Source organism: Ammospiza nelsoni, chromosome 3 (assembly GCF_027579445.1).
Source record: "Ammospiza nelsoni isolate bAmmNel1 chromosome 3, bAmmNel1.pri, whole genome shotgun sequence".
Classification (NCBI taxonomy): Eukaryota; Metazoa; Chordata; class Aves; order Passeriformes; family Passerellidae; genus Ammospiza; species Ammospiza nelsoni.
The window spans coordinates 109,611,839-109,629,936 of record NC_080635.1 but is presented as its reverse complement, the minus strand read 5'-3'; positions in this window follow the sequence as shown (position 1 = coordinate 109,629,936).

The window sequence follows — 18,098 nt, the reverse complement described above, 5'->3', positions numbered from 1 at the left end:
TCTAAACTTTGCTTGGGACAGTTCAAAAGTTTTATGAGCTTGGACACAAAAGGTGCAGACGAGGAACAAGGAAGGATAAACAAAAAGTGATAAGCTTGAAATTCAACAAGAACAATTTAGATTTGACTAGAGAAGAAACTTTTTAAAGCTAAGAAAGTATATTGCTTAGTAATTTTAGTTTGTCATTACAGGCTGCTTTTTAGAACATGCAAAAATGTCAAGAACAACATGGATTATGTTCATGTCGTCAACATCATGAAATCTTTTCCAGACTTCCTGATTTAATATTCCTTGAATTCTGGTATGTCTCATGCGCACATGTAAAACTACATTTAAAAGACACCAGTAAGGTTTCAAAGCAGGTTTCCAAACATTCATAGAAATTAGACTTTATGTTTTTCCTATCTTTTGCCTCTGCACAGATATGTGATGAGATGGCAGCACTATCATTGCCTGACTGCCATTTTCATTAGGAGAAGTCGCATTGGGGCTGGACTGGACAGGCAGGGGGACTAAATACCACGTGTCTTTCTATTCCAGACCTAAGTGATAATTGAAGGGTAAACTGATTTTGCAGTCCATTACCGACAACTGTTCTGGATGTGCTGTCAAATCAGCTTTTTTTCTGCTGGATGTTACAGAAGACCAGTTTTGGAGTTGGTACAAGTGAAATTGTGCTGCACCTCCTTCTTGATGATGATGAGACCAGAGGTGTTTAATGATATAAAGAGACTGAAGAGATGCTGTAGACCTTTTGCTTAGGTAGTTTTTGATTTGGATCTCCTTCATCAGAGCTTAGGCAGAGATCGCCAGGTCTACCATGATTGTCCTTGCTTTGGGACAGGTCAAGAAGACCACTGTGTCCCTAACTTGTATTTGTAAGAACACAGATTTGTTGACTGTCTAAAATAAAATGCCTTCAAAAGTAGAACTTCTAATTTTTTTTTTCTTCCAGCAAGAGAAGAATGAATCAGACTACAGAATCTTGAGGGACTTAACAGTTTGCTGGGCAAAATCTTTGAAAGATTTAATCATGTATCAGTATTGTTTCGGTCAAAACAGTTAAGGTGCAATAGCAATTCTGATACATCTCGATAAATCTTCTAAATTTGAATGTGTGTGAAGATTGCATTTATGGTTTCACAACCAGCTAGAATCTGTAATGCCTCAGAGGAACCACTTTATCAAAGTGATGACTGCTCAGATGGTTGGTTATAATTTGAATCAACACTTCCCCAGATACAGAGATGAAGAAGACATCATAATAATTGTCAAAAATTTATGATCTCAGAATTAGTGGCTTAATTCCCCTTCTGAAGTTATTAGCTCTTTTTGTTTGCAACTCGACTTCTGCACTCTGCTTCATTTGATGCAAACTTAATAAGCAAATCCTCTATTTCTTTTTCTGCTCCTTAATGTTACATGTGCAGTACTAGACACAGGAGCCTTGAGGAGAAAAATGCATATGATTAGATAACTAAAGACTATCATATTTTACAGTGCCAGAAGGCAACATTTGGAACTTGATTGACACCCTTAATTCTGCCATTTATTAGCTTTTAAGTGCTTGATTCTACAACTATAAAATGTTCTTTCAGGTTGGTTGGATTGTTTATTTATTTATTTTGAAATGTAATATCCAAGATCTCAAAAAAAAACCCATTTTCCTTTCCCCTGCATGGCTCATCAGGTGCCACCATGCCAACATTCACGTGGGAAGGACTGGGCTCTATTGACGTAGACAGTGGACCACACTCTATTAAAGATAAAAGAGAAAGCAGCAGTGAGACTAAACTGTCCTCTCCTACCAGAGATTTGTGGAGGTGAGAAAACTTCACCAGCAATTTTCACAGACATTTACTGACTTCAAAGGAATAATGAGCAATAGAAATGCTGGGAGTCATCCAGACTGCAGTGAGCACAAAACCAGGGCTCATTCCTTCTTCCTCTTCCTCTCTTACTTCTCCCAGTCTCCTCCCTACTTCTGAGTATTCCTAATCCCATCCTTCTATGCCAGACAGACTCAAATACAGCTGCTCAACTCACAGCAGAAAAATATCAGGAGTCAAATTAAGCATGTGGGCATTTAATGATTCCCTGGATGGACAGATTGAAGAACAGCAAGACAGAAAAACAAATAGATAAAAGCTCCTAAATATGTAGCACAAGCTTTTGCTTGTATGTATGCTTTTGCTTGACCTGCAAAATATCTGATCTCAGACTTCATATTCTCACTGTGTCCAAAAACTACATTAAAATATTTAGGGATGCATTATACTAAATTTACAAAATCTGGAGTCAGCACTTGTTCACACACATCAAAGCCCCATGTAAACAGGGGCACATTTGATTCTGTTGTACAGATGTTAATGACTTTTTTTTCTGTAGAGGTTTACTTTTTGGTCACTCATGTGGTAGGGAAGATAATTTTCAAGAAGCCCAGTAAGTAAATTCAGGAAGGCCCAAGGAAGTGGGTATTGTCATCTGTTAACTACCATGTTGAGCTTTGAAGTCAGGAGAAGCCACAGTGCTCACCACATGGCCATGCTTAATTTTGAGTGGTAATGTCTTCCTCCAGATGACATTATGTCAACCACTGTAATAATGTGCTCTCTCTAGCTTTGAAGGGTTTTTTTCTGATCAGCGCCTAGGATTTTATCGGAAGAGTCATGGACCTTGGGGGAACAATTGCCAAAAACTCATTGTGAAATTTTGCAGGATCAGATTACTGTGGTGGAGAGAGGGTGAGAGTCCAAGGCAACTTTAGACAAATCTGTCTAACTCAGTTTATTTGATACAGGTTGTACAATTGCACAAGCCTTATTTCCCTGTCAATAAGAAAATAATGTTGCTTAATAACAAGAAAATTATATGGTGTTATTTCAGCTCAACAGAATGAATCTTGCAGCAAAATCTTTTTTGCCTTAAGATAGAATATTTCTATTAATATGAAAGAATAGTGTAAAAATGTTTGTGAGAAAGATGTTTTATGAATGACTAAACATTTGTCAACTCTTTATTACTCAGGTATCATATACTGACAAGACTAGTGCTCTAATACTTTATATTCTTTACCTTTTTATCCTTTGAGTAACTCCTTTTCAGTAAAAAGAAATTATCTTTCAGATCTGTAACAGTTATGAAATTAAATTAGCTGAATTAGATCCTCATTATCTCAATTAAAATATGATCCAGAACTAATCAGGCCCCCTGTGTACCATCCATTACTGTATTACTCTCACAGTACTACTTACCCATGATCAAACAGCAAAACCATGAGATGACCAGAAACTGAATTTATGTCTCCAATACCCAATTCCAGTGCCTTGACCACAACATCATCATTCTCTTAAATTGGTTGCATTTGGTTTTGGTTATCCCAAACCTCATCAATGAGGTTTTGCACAAGCAGAAAAGTATCAGCATTGGGCTAAAAGTAGCAGCCAGTGGGAGTTTTCCAATCCTACTGTCTTCTGTGGGCTTGAACTGGTATTAATGAGGGCAGGACTTGCCCTTCTGCTACTTGGCCCACAAAAGGATTTCAGCATGCAGAGCTTGAGAGGTAGGGATAACAGGAAAAAGATGGTCAGGATATGGATTTGTGCCTGTCAGCTAGTTGGTCTTTTTGTGCATTTCTTTTTCTGGGAGAAATGATCAATCATTCCTCAAACGTACTCATCTCACATCATCTTCACTACTATAAAAAGTGTTGCATATTGTTAAGAGCAATTAATGTGTCTCATCTTGGAGTCATGTATTTCAGCCAAGGCCTGCATGAGACCCACATACAGAGGCTCTCCTCAAGCTCAGGTGGTTTTTGGGTGTGGGGAGTTTGGATTCCAGCCTAACTGCCCTCAAAACAAATGCTCTGGCAATTTGAGGAATTAACAAATTTTAATTTAACAGATCTTGGAAATTTGCACCTAAAAACTACCTGAGAGAGATATTGATAGGTTTATATTTATTTTTAGCAAGCACAGAAGCTCAGAATTCCTGAAGACCAAAATTCATGTGCAAGTTTTCCAAGGCAGAAAAGTGAGATGATGAAGATGGCTGACTGAGGTGACTTAATTCATGACAAAATTAAAGGAATGTGGAAAAGTGATTCAATAAGCAAAGAATTTAGAACTAACATGTAATTGGGGCCACTCAGTAAGTTCAAATTAACCTGATTCTCTTTTGAACCAACACATTTGGTCTATAAAAATATCTTGAGATATATGAGGTACATAGACTTTTGCAAGGTCAGTTGGGTGTGTCGTCATTCTCCTGCAACCATGAACTTTGCACAGTCTCAATAGCACAAAAGTAAAATGAATTAAGAAATTATTAGCTAAGAGATTTCAGAAATAGGAATGTCAACAGGAAATTAGTTTTTAATAGTGTACACCCCCTGGGCTCCTACAGGGGTTGGTATTGTGTCATGTCATCCCATGCTTTGATCACTGTTCTGAGAACAAGTATAAATATTGCTGTTCATAAAGTTTTCAGATTGCACAAAGTTTTCCAGGTGGCTAAATAACAAATGAAGACTAAGCCTCAATGCTGAATGAATTGGATCAGTCAGTAACCTCAACCCAATCAAACAAGAGATGTTTTGGCAGGTACAAATGGAAGTATAGCTCCAGAAATAAGTGGTTTAAACAGTGCAAAAGATCTCCAGACGAGCAATGGATGCTTTTCTAGAAAATACAGATAGTTACATTAAAGGTATGATTTGTCCAGGCAAGATGTAGGTCAGCTCACATTATTTCCAAATTTTCAGTTTTGGATCACAAGAACCAAGTTAATCTGACCACAGGTGTACATTTCTGCACAGAAGCAGTCACTCTGGACTCTATAATCACAGAGCCATAGTACCATGGAGGAATTTGGGTTGAAAAAGGCCCTCAAAGATCATCAAGACCAACATCCTTTCCCTGGGCTGGGATATCTTCCACTAGAATAGATTGCTCAAAGCCCCATCCAACCTGGCCTTGAATACCTCCAATGATGAAACATCCACAGCTTCTCTGGGCAAGTCATTTCAGGGTCTCACCACCTTCATCACAAAAAAATTCCTCCTTATGTCCGGTCTAAATCTCCTTTCTTTCAATTTAAAACCGTTGCCCCTTGTAGACACAGTACAGACAGTGGTAATAAGTCTTTCTCCACTATTCTTATTAGCCCTGTTTAGATACTGAAAGGACACAATAAGTTGGAACCTTCTTTTCTCCCAGCTGAACTACCTCAGCTCTCACAGGGGGAGATGCATTTTAAACTCATTGTGATCTCTTCCAAATATAGATAACAAAACCAGACTAGATTGAGCAATCCCCAAGGGATCTTATTTCTTTCCTTTGTTTATAGTAGATGCCTGGGTTAGCATCCTCAATATTGCTTTCTAAAGTTATACAAGGTAAATCCCACCTCTGGTGAGAACAAAAGAAACAATTCCCTCTAAGTCATGAGACACTAACATATCTTTTACTAAATTATACCTTCAGAACAGCATAAATCAGCAATAGCTCAATTCACTGTTAAAAAAATGACAACTTATATTGGAAGATAGTTTGAGAAATTATAAAAGAGTCCAGTTTTCAAAACCAGTTTCCCAGTTTCACAGTGTGCTTTTTGAATCACAGACTGTGTACCCCTCATATTTCATTTGTATCATGATATTGCAGATTGAGTGCAACGGTGTTTTTGTGGTAGTAATGCCATCAGTTTTCTCTTAGAATCAATTCATCAAAGTAAATTTCAACAATAACATCAATGTTTTATGATTGGTGGAGAGTTCAGTGTGTCTTTATCACAAACTCAACCACATCTGTCCTTCAGGCAAGTCTGCTGACATTTCCAATGACGAGGAAGGGAGAAAGGCAGCCCTGCTCACCCCTACGTGTCTGGCTTGCCTCCCTGATGTGACATCATTGCTCATGCCCTACTCCAGCATAATCGAGCAGGTCAGTGGTTATTCCAAGCTTCATCCATTCCAGATTCCACCCCTAACCCTCCAAAACGAGTCTTTTATAGTTAAATGATTCACTTATTAGGCAAAATAAACACGAAAATAATGTCAAATTAAAATAAAGCAAAGTAGCATGAAGTTAAATTCAGGCTGACACTGAGCAAACAGTCTGGCTGGAATCATTATACCCCTTTGGAAACAGGCACGGATATCGGAGCATGGATCCAATTAGTTTCAATTGGGAGGACCCTTCCTGTTCCTGTCTCCCTGAGCTTCAATCTCACCATTTAGATGTTATTTTAGAGCCAGGGACAACTGCCCTGCAGTTGCCATCTACAGGACCTCAAGAAACCTGCAAACTTTCTTCTGGGCTCAAGACAACAAAGTACTGAAGCAAAGCATGTCATTTATCCTTTGAAAAGATCTTCAAGACCTTCAAGAGGCCTTGGCTTCTATGAAAACTTGGAGAGAAAGCAAACCCAAGCCAGGTTCACTAAGTGTAAGCACTGGTCTTTGTGTCTGGAACCAACAGAGGGGCCAATATACAGAGACAAAAAACGCGGGGAAAGGGATGTGCAAGGGCTGCTCTGCAGCTGTCTCAGAGAAGCACTGTACCACTCTTTCTGGCTGACTTTTATTAATTGTGATCTACAAGGGATTTATTTAGAGGCACTACCAGACCACCTACATCTGCTTCTTGGCTTTTCTGGTACTACCCCTTACCTCAGCCAGCAGAGGCACAATGACACACAAAGTGATGTGAAAGAGCAAGTCAGCAGCACTGGTCAGACAGCTCTCCTTTGTTGAAGTTGTGGTATCATATAGGGAAAACACAAAACCACAAAATTAACTTGGTGGTGCCAAGTGAAAGTCAGAGAGGAACTTTTTACAAGGATAGGTAGTGATAGGACAAGGGGGAATGGCTTTAAACTGAAAGAGGCCAGGGTTAGATTGGATATTGAGAAGAAATTCTTTATATGAGGGTGGTGGGGCCCTGGTACAGGTTGCCCAGGCAATCTGTGGCTGTGCCATCCCTGGAAGTGTTCAAGTATTGGATGTCACTTGGAGCAATCTGGTCTGGTAGAAAGTGTCCCTGTCCATGGCAGGAGGGTTGGAATGACAGGATCTTTAAGGTCCCTTTGGACCCAAACCATTCTGTGATTCTGATTCCATGCCAGTTCAGGATATGTAGGACACAGGACTCTTTGCTGAGTATGGCTGCTGTTGGTACCACTCAAATACAAACCCAGAAGCGGAAGGAAGCACATTTCCCCAAACTGAGCTTCCTTGAGCTCAGTGAAACAACATTTTTCAGGCCCAAATGGGAGAACAATTCCTAGTGGCACTTGTAGATTTACACCACTATAGAAACCATGCCCAGGGTGTGTACAGTGCAAGGTTCATCCACACTTGTTTGCAAACATTCCACCACCCTGAGAACTGGAAGTTCCTGCCAGCTATGTCACAAGAGGCAACATTTTAATATCCTGACCCAACAGAACCCAGGAACATCTCAGCAGCTACCTGTCACAAGGCAGCTGTGAGCACCACAGATATGTGCAGCTCCTGATTCTGCACGCAGTGAGAATCAAAATACCTAGGTCTTTATTTATATTTTGTAAAAAAATGTGGATGTTGAACATCTTTTATTTTATTCAAATTCTTTGTAAAATCCGAAAGCAAATCAGACAATATTTCTGCTGTGGGTAAGCTCGTATTTTTCTTCTGATTTCTATGTATTTTGTGGCAAGCAGTTTTCATCTCTCTCTCTCTGCTATATCTGGAATTACCAATGCACATAAGTGTGTTATCTACACACTTAAATTTCCTTTCAGCCCAATAAAAAGCATACATATATTTTTATTAATACACTGTTGAATTTGAAAATTGGATAACAGTCATTAAAAAATAAAAATCAAAGGCTGATATCACCATTTCTGCCAAGTCAGAGTGATCCAATGAAAACTTGGCATAATCAAGAGGTATGAATTTTCTTCCAAACATTCATTACAATCTTTAAAACAATCCCTCATCCAAAAAGCTGATACAACATCAGTCATCACTCCCACAAAGCATTAACAAAAGAGGTATAAGAAAAGGCAAAAGCAAGAAGTTCTTATAAAAAATCATGCAAATGCGGCAAGAAAAATCTTAACTTTCTTTTTGCTATACTTACCGTTCAAATATGACAGCTGATGTTGTTTACTTAGGCTTGTACAGGTTCAGTATCCTCTGGATGGGGTCATCAGCTTTTCAGCAGGACACTTCCCATCCTGGCAGTGTGTCACAGGGCTCTGGCCACACAAATAAAAGCCATGCCTAGACAATTCTTGAGAAATAAACCCAGTAAGATGGCACTGCTGTAGAATTGCTCCCTTTCTGTCCCTGGAGAAGCTGATGATCTGTCTCAGCATTTGGCAGCTGCAGGTCAAAACTACAAGCATGAATGAAAAAAGCTGGGAGGTAAGTTTGGCTGGATGTGAAAAAAGACATGAAGATATTATAATTTGTAGATGTCTCCAGTTACTATTTCATGTAATATAGCATTTCATCTCTTAGTACTAAGAATGTTGTAGAAACAAACATTTAAGACCTGTTTTCATTGTCATCACACTGTAAGCAAGCTGAGCAGACACTATGGCAGTGTAAATGTGTTCCTGTTGACCTCACAGAAGTCAGAGATTAATAAGAAATGCTTCTGGAAACACCACCTTGAAGACACCCATGAAGAAAAACATTGCTCATCTTGTTCCCAGTAATGCATTTTTTACATTTGTTGGCCAGAGAAGCTGTGGATGCTCCATCCATGGAAGTGTCCAAGCCTAGTTTGGATGGGGCTTGGAGCAACCTGGGATAGTGGAAAATGGCCTGCCCATTGCAGGGGATTGGAACAAGATGATCTTTGAGGTCCTCTCCTACCCAAAGCATTCTGTGATTCCATGACTCCGTGATTTCCACAGCCTTCCCTGGCACAAGGTGAAGTGCACAAACGGGAATCCCTCCTGATGTCTGCTTTGCAGCAACAGATTGTGCCCATTCTGGCCCCTTGAATTTTGTAAACTGTGCAGTCTCAGCACACTGGCTACTGTTTTGTATATTAAATTGTTGGGGGGGTGGTATCAATAAACAGCTGCATGGTCAAATTAGTACTGTTTACTGTCAAATTAACAAGGAAAGTGATACTTTCTGCTCTTTGTTTATAACCCTGCACAGTTGGCCCTGGCATCAGAAAGACTAAATGAAAATGGACAGCTCCTGATGGTAGATGGTCTCTGAGATCAAGCAGAAGGGAAATTTTGTTTGTCTTATAAGCTAAACAGTATCTTTTCAGGTTCATGTGCTCAGAATAACAGCTATTCAGCTGCACCAGCTGTTTTGTATTTCACTGCTAATTGTGTGTCTCATTCCTTGCAGGTCATTGTTTGATTGTTGATGTTCACTCAGGATAAAGGAACAGGAGTCCAGAGCACATGTGTGTGCATGAGGTAGAAGAGTGGGGAGATGTTTAAATTCCTGGATGAAAGTTTATACAGCTGTAGTTTTTTTGTTGTTGTTGTACTGAGCTTTGGAAGATAGGCCCTGGCCTTTCAGCACAGTCTCTGAGCTCTGCTTTTGGAAAGATGGTGTAAAAGCAATGTCAAACACTCGTTTGCAACAGTTATGTGATACTGCACCCACACTGAGGGTGTTTTACTCCAAAAAATGCCTCAAAAAAATCTACAAACAGACTTTGAGTCTAAAGAAATCTGAGGTCTTCAGTCAAAATATAAATTTTGTACAGAGCTGAATAATTGCTTTTATTAAAATATCTACTTTAATAAGGAAACTTAATTTATTCCAGCTGACCCTCTCTTTAGGTGTGGTCTATACTATTTGAATCATGAAGTTGTCACCTCTTCACACTGCTTCTTGCCATTCACTCCCTCTTCTGCCTTTTCTCCTTTCACCTTGTCAGTTACTAAAATTTCTCTTATAATAGTTTATTTTCTATACTCCTTTTACTCAGACAGAAATATAGAAAGGCTGTCATCACATAGCAAAATAAAAATAAATGGCCATAAAAAGCAGGTACAACCTTTGTTTATGACAGATTTTCCCCTAATTTTACATTATTTGCCTTATTTTCACTTCAAGACAGGTTTTTGCAAGACACATTGCCATTGGTGAAGCCTTCTCTTTAATACAATAATAATTCTACCATGTATTTTCAAGAGTATAGTTATGAGAGCTGTGTGGACAGCTTTCTAGAGCTGTATTTCTTGTCAGAGGAGACAAAACTTGGAGACAGTAAATATACAGACTGTTTGCATGCTTCTGTTAAATGCTCTGAAACTATGTGAATGAGTGTGGCATAAATGCTTGGATGCATTAAACCCAAAATGCAGCTCTTCTCTGTCTCCAGTTAAAAGCCTTTTGTGGTGATATCATGTTGATAAGAACTTTGAAATGCTATAAATAGGTAGATACGATCTCTAAAGAATGTGTTTGAGGTCATTCTAACTCATCTATCTCAAGAAAAAATTCACTGCAGGCAACATTTGCAGACCACATAATGTTTGGCAAACAGCTAAAACAGTAAGAGGGGTCATTGTTCCAGAGGGGCAGATCAGTACCACAGCTAGGCATGAAAGGTGGGATGAATCACATCCAAAGTGCTTTCAGGACACAGTTAGACCTGTGCTGGGCATCTGAGCTGTGTTTTAGTCACTGCAGGTTTCATCCCAACAGTCAGTGAGGCTCATCTGGCCGTAGGCACTCACATCTGGCCAGAAGTTCTTTGCCCAAGGTTCCACTAACCAGAGCAATAAAGTTTTGACTATAGTGGGAGTCAAGACAAATATTTCACTGGTGGATATTGACATGTGTAGACACCTGAAATGATGAGGTAAGGTGGCATCTAAGTAGCTTTCCTATGTTCCCTCTGTAAGAGATGGAGAGGACTGATCCTCATTCCACCCTGAGGCAACTATAAAGTAACAGGTAGGATGCCATACTCCACTAAATTCTGAAAATTTGAGCGATTTACACATTCCACACAGCTTTAGAGGACTCACATTCAATGAGATGAGAGAGGATGGGGAAAAGGGATCGGGGGAAAAATGAGGGAAGGAGAAAGGGAGGGGAGGGAGGGGAGGGAGGGGAGGGAGGGAGGGAGGGAGGGAGGGGAGGGAGGGAGGGAGGGAGGGAGGGAGGGAGGGAGGGAGGAAGGAAGGAAGGAAGGAAGGAAGGAAGGAAGGAAGGAAGGAAGGAAGGAAGGAAGGAAGGAAGGAAGGAAGGAAGGAAGGAAGGAAGGAAGGAAGGAAGGAAGGAAGGAAGGAAGGAAGGAAGGAAGGAAGGAAGGAAGGAAGGAAGGAAGGAAGGAAGGAAGGAAGGAAGGAAGGAAGGAAGGAAGGAAGGAAGGAAGGAAGGAAGGAAGGAAGGAAGGAAGGAAGGAAGGAAGGAAGGAAGGAAGGAAGGAAGGAAGGAAGGAAGGAAGGAAGGAAGGAAGGAAGGAAGGAAGGAAGGAAGGAAGGAAGGAAAAATAAAAATAAAATTGATTTTTCTTTTTATTACAAAACAGCATGATGTATTAAGAAACTATATGGTGATCTTTACTGGCATTCTTAGAGAACAAATGATAATGTGCTATAAAGCAAGATATCAAATCAGGATCCTATAAATTGAATTTTTTCCTGTGCTTTCATCTGGATGTTTAATGATGCACTTCTGAATCAAAAGCCTGTGTAATATTATTCCTTCAGTGTAACACTTCACAAATTACTAAACTTCAGAGATAACTGAAGCTATTTCTGAATGTTTCTGGACATTTTTAGGCTGACAAAAATGTGGAAACACATCAGCAAAAGGTGCCCAAATAATATACAACCTACCTCTGTTAAACCTTGAACATGGTGTCTACTTTATGTTACTCTAACAGCATTTCTGTTATGTGATGCCAACTAATGCAGGGCAACTGTAAAGTCAAAGAGGATAAAGGAAATCACTTTTTCAAATTTGTGCCAGACTCTTTCAAAAGGCAACTAGGAATGTAGCAAAAGTGATCAAAGGCAAAAGAGCCTGCCAGGCTTTATTTACTCTCTACTCTCTGTCTGTTGGGGATTGACATTTTTTATATTTTTGTTTCTTTTTAAAAACAATAGTTTAGACAAATGTGTCTAGACTGATGGTAGAGCAAATGTGACATTAATTATGGATTCTTACACAGTGGCTCAGCTCATGTGGGCAGTTGCCAGTTCCCAGGGAAACAAGAACTGCCAGGCTGCCAAACTGGAAATAGCTGCTCATCTTACCATGGCCCCATCTCAGAGGGTGACTGGTATCAGATGTTTGAGAGGAGGCAGCTGGCACACGGACCTGGGCAGCTGCAGGGCACAGAACCAGAAATGTGCTGCCATATGTCCAGGTGTTAATGGAGAGGAGCCTGCAAGGAGATGGATTTGTTCGCACAGCTCTGCAGGGGTACCTCAGATCCCATCATGTGCCAGGTGAAAGCCAATTTGGCTTGAAGAAGATTTTTGTGGAAATATGGAGAGGCTTTGTTAGCACCCAACCAGGCCCATTTAGTGAAATCCCTGAGTCTGATCCCACAGGATTGGTTTGCTCAGGCTTGACCACACAACAACAGGGACTCAGGCATTAGGCAATATTGCAGATCTTTTGCAACAGTGGAAAACATCTTCCTTGCTGGGGACATCTTCCTTTTTGGGAAGGCTTTTGTGCTATTCTGACTCCATTTCCTTGGTGGCTCTGAATAAATGTGCTGTCAGCTAATAAACTAATGTCTTTCATGTCTCAGTTGCTTCCAGGTGATGGGTCTGATATTAAAGCATATAATAATAATAATTTTGACATGAAATCCTTGTGTTTTGCTCTGCTGACAATCATACTAGTTCAGCTTTTCTCATCCTCAGGACATCAGATCTCCCTGCATGATAACCCTTCTCTTTGTGACATCAGCAAAATACAGAATTATGGAATCATAGAAGGATTTGGGCTGAAAGGGAACTTAGAGACCATTCAGTTCTGAGCCCCTGCCATGGACAGGAGCACATTCCACTGGACCAAGTTGCTCCAAGCCCCATTCAACGTGGCCTTGAACACTTCCAGGGATGGGGCATTTACAGCTTCCCCGGGAACCTCTTCCAGAGCCTCACCAAACTCATAATTTCTTCCTAATACCTAATCTAAACACACCCTTCTTCAGCTTAAAGCCTTTTCCCCTTGTTCTATCATTCCATGCCCTTGTGAAAAGTCCCTCTCCAGCTCTCTTGTAGGCTCCTTCAGATACTGGAAGAGGCTCCAATGTTTCTGTGGAGATTTCTCTTCTCCAGGCTGAACACCCCCAAGCTCTCTCAGCTTGTGTCCATAGAAGAGGAGCTCCAGCCCTGTGATTAATTTAATGGCATCATCTGGACTCATTCCAAAAGGTGCCTGTCCCCCTTGTGTTAAGAGCTCCAGAACTGGATGCAGCACTCCAGGTAGAGTCTCACAAGAGCAGACTGGGAGATCTACAGGCTTTTATGCCAAAATGACCTATGGCCATATTAAATGTGCTCATTCTTAAGAAATGGTTTGTGACAAGCATAATTCTTGGAAAAAATCTGATCCAATAGCCTCCTTCCAGCCAAACGCATAACTTTTCTCATGGCATTCAGTATTTATTTCTGTTGAGCTGATGCCTTACAGAACTTTCAGCTGATTCATATTTGATCACTGATGAGCCAGCACATATATTCTGAATTCTTGTGGAATTTTAGGAGCACACAGCAAGATACAAACACATTGTAATAACAGGACAATCTCATTTAGTGTGGAATATATTGCTGATGATACTCAGTTTATGCATAAAAGTCTGAGTTGTATTAGTGTCCCAGACCAGGTTCTCAGCTTCTACACAAGTTTATAGGTAATGTGTTATCAAGAAAGGTATTTTTTAATATTTGAGCTCATTAATGAATCTAAAAAACAAATGTAAGAAGAAAGAAAGAAAGAAAGAAAGAAAGAAAGAAAGAAAGAAAGAAAGAAAGAAAGAAAGAAAGAAAGAAAGAAAGAAAGAAAGAAAGAAAGAAAGAAAGAAAGAAAGAAAGAAAGAAAGAAAGAAAGAAAGAAAGAAAGAAAGAAAGAAAGAAAGAAAGAAAGAAAGAAAGAAAGAAAGAAAGAAAGAAAGAAAGAAAGAAAGAAAGAAAGAAAGAAAAGAAAGAAAGAAAAAACTATAGGCAATTTTTTCTGTCTTTTAACAAAGACTCAGCATAATAATTTTTAGAACTTGCCAGTGACACAACCCATTATTGGTTTGCCCATATTAAAAACTTCCTGGCTTTATATTTAATCAAAAATAGCTCTGACTGGCAGAAGTGCTGAAGGCTGTAACCTTCTGGTTATCCACAGAACTAGAATAACAAGGGCAGCAGGGCAACCTCTCCTCACCCTGCCTCTTCACGCTGTCTCTGTTCTCCCAGAGGGTTCAACTCTTCCCACTCAGTCCAGGGCTGTTTTGCTGAGTCTGACACCAAAACTGTGCGACTGAGTTTCCTGTAGGGATGCCAGGGATGAAACCAGAGGTAATGTGCAGCCACAAAGAATCCCTTAAAACATAAGACTCAGAAAAATGACTCAGACTGGCTGAGGAAGCCAATTCATACAGATAACTACTCTCTGCAACACTCAGGCTAGGGTGAAAGAGGTGGGTGAAAACTCCTGCCCTGTTATTAAAAAAGCAATTTCCCTGAATTCTCCCTGAATTGAATTCTCCATTGCCTTAAGTGATCTGCTGGTAAAAGTGCAGCAGTCAGCTCCCCTGGTGCCAGAACCACAGGCGCTGGGCACGGCCAAGCACCACGCGCTCTCTGCAGACAGCTCAATTCCCAAAACTTCTAATTCCACACTTTTTGAGAGGTGTAAATACAAGACCAGTAGGTTGGGTGGGGATGGACCTTACTCTTCCCTCCTGTGTGTATTCAACATGGAGAGGCAAAGGTTATGGGAAGATCCCGTTGGAGCTTTTCTGTCCTTAAAGGGGGCCCAAAAAAAGAGGGAGACGGGCTTTTAATTGGAAAGATAGAGAGAGTACAAGGGGGAATGGCTTTAAATCTAAAGAAAAGTGATTTAGATTAGATGCTAGGCAGATGATCTTTACTGTGAGGGTGAGGAGAACCTGGCACAAGTTGCCCAGGGAAGCTGTAGCTGCCCCAGCACTGGAAGAGTTCAAGGCCAGGTTGGACAGGGCTTGGAGCAACCTGGGATAGGGAACGTGTCCCTGCTACCTCATCTTTTATATCTGTTGATGTTCAAGCTGAACATCAATTCATGGTTCTTTTTTCCCTAACACACACAGAAAATCAGGATGCACAACCTTCCATTGAAGGATCCATAGTGCAAAGGCACTAAGCCCATTAAAAGCATTTATTTCATAAAAACAACAGGCTAGTGCCTGGTGTGCACGGAACTATCAAGAAGGATAGGAAGAAGGTAGGACCCCCTGAGTAAAGCAAGAGCTACCAAATGGCAGTAAAAGACACTGAATGACATTTTGAGCTTCCTGAGTAGCCAGATTCCCTTAAGTGACCAAATCCTCCTAGGTCCACATTTGGACTGACATTGTCCACCTTCCAATTTTATTTTTTTTTAATTTCTAGGAGAATATTCATTTTCCATTACATCTTGAGCAAAGGAAAAATTCCTTTTTTTCAGCTGAATGCATAAGTAACAACATCACATGGATTATGGAAATGAAATAACTGCCATGCTGTTCCCACTGTGCACAGTTGTATTCACTTACTTAAACTTGTTCTGCTTCGGCCAGTAGTCAAATACCTTGAGTGCACAAGAGGAGAACAGTGATTTTCCATCTACCTCCATTTACAAGATGTTTTCTTAAACATGTAAATTTAAGTAGGTGGTATTGTCCCATGGAGATTTCATCAGTGAAGAAGCTGGAGATATATTCTAGATATTCTGTATTTAAGTACTTGTTTTATTAATGTTTCTCTGTGCCTCAGGTCCCTTATTCTTAAGCATTAATGCATCCTAACACAAGGTAGTATAGTAAAATTAATCAGCTCTGTTTATTTAGCAAATTCCAAAACAGAAGTGATATTCAACATTAGTAAATGTGTATTTAAGTCTAATTTGAATTTCCAAGAATGCCCTAAAGGACTAAAACACTGCAAAATAGTGGACTGGGTGTTGTTTGAAAGGGAATTAAATTTTTTTTTCTTTTCACTTTGATTTTAAACTATATTTTTACAGGCTTTTATAAGTTTCTGGTAATTTCCCTGGTTTTGTTCATTCTTAGTTTTTTGTGTTGAATAAGGTCTATGTTTTGGGTTAACTTATTTTGCTTTTTCCTTTCCAGTATTTTTTCATTGAATTGGTCATTGGTCATGAAAAGTGCTTATCTTTCCCCATCCTTACTGTGATAACTAATGGCTATGAGACAGCAGACAACAAGCATTTTTCCTACCTTTGTTTTTTATATAATTGGTCTTTTGGAGCAGAAAATCCCTTAAAATACATAGGATGCAACCTCAGAAACTTGGTTTCTTCATGGGGGTGAGTCTCAGGCTGTTGCTATGAATTATATGCTCCCAGCATCCAAAGATTTTGAACACTCACTGCCAAATGCCATAATTTACTATTAATTTCTTTTGCCTTCTTCCTGCCCCATGAATGACTGCTCCTAATACAGAATGGCTCATACTTAGCATGAACAACACATGTGCAAGACTGAATATTCATTGAATACACACATTCCCTGTGAAAACAGGGGCCAAGGCACAGAAGAGAACAACAGGGGAAAGGGAATGTTATCTAATCTGTGAGAGGGAAGAGAAGAGCCAAAACACAGCAAAAGGAACCTCTCAGATGGTGAGTCCCAGGGGAGGAAGGTGTGCAAGCCTCTGTGTGGGATCTCACCAGCTTCAATGGGATCTTGATGGCCCAGGCTCAAGGCCCACTGAGACCCTCCTGTGCTGGATCCCTGCCCTCTCTCCTTGACCCCCCAGCCCTGTAGCTCTTGTCCCAGGCCTTCTTTGCTGACTTTTGCTCAGCTAGCTCAGCTCAATAAAGTACCAAAAGATATCTCCAACAAAAATGTGTGGAAATTGTGCACTTCCTGCAATTTTACAGTGGTAGCTCAGCTCACACAGACATTGGATATGCAGAGGAGCCACTCAAGGCAAGGTGTAGGACCGCAGGACCCTGGTGCTTGGCTGTCCCATGGATTCCACCCCACTATATACAAAAATCTGCCAATAGTTGTTTGTGATGGATAAATATTGATGGATAATATGGTTACATATTTTACTTTACTTTGAACACAAACACACTGATGGCACCTATACTAGCACATAAACATGGGAGCATTGCTGCCCTGGATGTCCATGTCCACACTGCTAAATTCTCCCCAAAAGTGGGAAGCTGCATCTGAGCAGCTGCCGGGAACAGTCTGAGCTCTCAGTTGGCTCCCAGCTCACAACTGGGCCCTGCTGGGATCAGGCCAGAAGAATGCTGGGGAAAATTCTGGCAATTCAACAGCGGAGACAACAAAGGGGCTGCACATTAAATGCTCCTTGGCACTGGTTAATCTGTCAAAATAGGTGAAGACACTGTGTTTCTTATTAAAAAAAATTAAACAGAAAAACAAAACAAACAAGAACAAAACAAGAAAAAAAACAAACAAAACCCCCCACCAATAGCACCAGCAACATAAAAATATAGATCAACCAAACCCACTACTGCTTCCCAAGTCACTGTGGGCTCCATGTGGGCTCCACGTTTTGCCTCCAGAACCCCTCCTAACAGGATGCCTTGAGCCAACAAGGTATTTTCTCACTAATTTGTTCTATATTTATCCCAGCATTGAGTGACCAATCTTTATAGATTTCTTGCCCTTCATGAGAGTTTTCTTCCATCTCCCCATCTCCTCTTTGTATCAGATGACCCTGCCACATAAACGTCTCCCAAACACTCCCAGCATTGTAAGTTGTCATTTCTTGAGTTCAGAGCTCAGGACTTATTTTTAATGCATATTCAGGGTGTGGGGGAAGGAGAGAAAAGGGAAATTTTACAAAGAGAATTTATTTCTTTTTCACTAGAACTAGTCCATATTAATTCCAGTTGTGCTGATGACAGAAAAATTTTTCTTGGT